The 2,206-nt window shown below is 47.6% G+C and overlaps 1 non-coding gene across 1 annotated transcript; it reads right to left on the reverse strand.

Moving 5' to 3' along the window:
- Window positions 1–317: 317 nt before the first annotated feature.
- On the reverse strand, window positions 318–455 carry LOC114816039. Its single transcript, XR_003763817.1, has one exon. It is a non-coding gene; the product is annotated as a small nucleolar RNA SNORA7 (small nucleolar RNA).
- Between the last annotated feature and the right edge of the window lie 1,751 nt (window positions 456–2,206).

Here is a 2,206-nt window from a genome sequence, read left to right on the forward strand (position 1 = left end):
AGAGTTTGACTAGCGGATAGGAAGGGGGGGAGTTCCAATCAGTCAATCGTATTTATTGAGTGCTTACTGTATGCAGAGAACTGTACTAAGCACCTGGGAGTGTCTTGCCTTATGCCGTCGAGTCGTCTCCCATGCCATGGACACATCTCTCCCAGGATGCCCCACCTCCATCTGCAATCATTCCGATAGTAGATTCATAGACTTTTCTTAGTAAAAATTTGGAAGAGGTCTACTATTGCCTCCTTCCATGCAGTTAACTTGAGTTTCTGCCCTCAACTCTCTCCTATGCTGCTTCTGCCCAGCACGGGTGAGTTTTGACTTGTAGCCCGTTGCCTTCCACTCGCTAGCCACTGGCCAAGCTAGGAATGGAACGGACAGGCCTCTGTTTGACTCTCCCTCCCGTAGCCGAGACTGGTAGACTACTGGAAACTCTCCAGGTGCGACCCTGAGAGGGGCCTTGGGAGAGTACAATATAATACGGACACATCTGCTGCCCACAGTGATCTTACAGTCTAAGATTCCAGGTCAGAGTGTGGAAACGAGCAAGAGGTCAGCAGTGAAAGAAACAAGATCAAAGTACTGTGAGAAGGTTGGTGTTAGAGGAGTAAAGTGTACAGGCTGAGTTGTAGGAGGAGATCAGTGAGGTTAGGTAGGAGGAGAGAATTGATCGAGTGCTTCAAAACCTACAGTGAGAAGTTTTTCTTTGATTCAGAGATGGGTGGGCAACCCCTGGAGGTTTTTGAGGAGTGGAGAGACGAGCGCAGAACTTTTTTTAGAAAAATGATCCGGGCAGCAGAGTGAAATACTCATTCATTCATTCATTCAATAGTATTTATTGAGCGCTTACTATGTGCAGAGCACTGTACTAAGCGCTTGGAATGAACAAGTCGGCAACAGATAGAGACAGTCCCTGCCGTTTGACGGGCTTACGGTCTAATCGGGGGAAACGGACAGACGAGAACACGTACTGGAGTCGGGAGAAACGGGAGGCAGGGAGGTCAGCGAGGAGGCTGAGGCTGTAGTCAAGGCGGTATAGGATAAGGACTTGGACCGGGGTGATAACAGTTTGGATGGAGAGACAGGGAAGGATTCTAGAGATGCTGTAACGATAGAACCAATGGATTTCATGACTGAATATGCCGGTTGAATCAGAGAAATGATGGAGGCTAATGCTAATGTTGTGAGTTTGTGAAAAAGGAACGGTGGTGGTGTCATCTACAGTGATAGAAAAGTTTGGAGGAGGACAGGGTATGAGAGGGAAGATGAGGAGTTGTTTTGAACTTGTTAAGTTTGAGGTCATGACAGGACATCAAAGTAAAGTGTCTTGAGGCCAGAGGAAATGTTAAATTGCAGAGAAGGGGAGAGGTCAGGCCTGGAGATGGAGATTTGAGAATCATCTGCTTGGAGATGGTAGTTGAAGCCAAGGGAGCCAATGAGTTCCCCAAGAAAGTGGGTGTAGATGGAGAATAGAAGGGAACCCAGAACTGAGACTAAAGGGCTTTCCACAATTAGGGGATGGGAGGCAGAGGAGGAGCCCGCAAAAGAGAATGAGAATAAGCAGCCAGACAGAGAGGAGGAGAACCAGGAGAGGACAGTGGCAGGGAAGCTGAGCTTGGAAAGAGCTTCCGAGAGAAGGGGGAGGTCTACAGTGTCGAAGGCAGCTGAGAGGGCGAGGACTAGGATGGAGTAAAGGATGTTAGAGTTGATAAACGGTGACCTGAGAGAGGGCAGTTTCCATGGAGTGAGTGGGTTAGAAGCCAGATGACCGAGCATCAAGGAGAGAATCGGAGGAGAGGAAGTGGAGATGAAGGCAGTGAAGGTAAACATCTCGCACAAGGAGTTTAGATCCGAATGGTGGGAAGGAGATGGGGGCGGGGGAGAAAACTGGAAGGATCCAGGAGGTTTTTAAGGAGGGTGAAAGAGAGGAGTGTTTGAAAGCAGCGGGGAAGGAGCCTTTGGAGAATGAGTGGTTGAAGATGGTGATCAGGGAGGGGATGAGTATTTTAATTAGATTATCAAATAATAATTAAGGTGTTTGTTAAAAGCTTACTCTATGGTGTTTCCTGCGATGATGTACGGATCCGAAAGCTAGACAGCAAAAAAACAGGATAGAAAGAACATCTATTCTTTTGAAATGTGGTGTTGGGGAAGGCTTTCGCAAATACCTTGGACTGCCCTAAAAACAAACAATTGGATTTTGGAGCAG

This window comes from Ornithorhynchus anatinus, chromosome 1 (assembly GCF_004115215.2).
Source record: "Ornithorhynchus anatinus isolate Pmale09 chromosome 1, mOrnAna1.pri.v4, whole genome shotgun sequence".
NCBI classification, from domain to species: Eukaryota; Metazoa; Chordata; class Mammalia; order Monotremata; family Ornithorhynchidae; genus Ornithorhynchus; species Ornithorhynchus anatinus.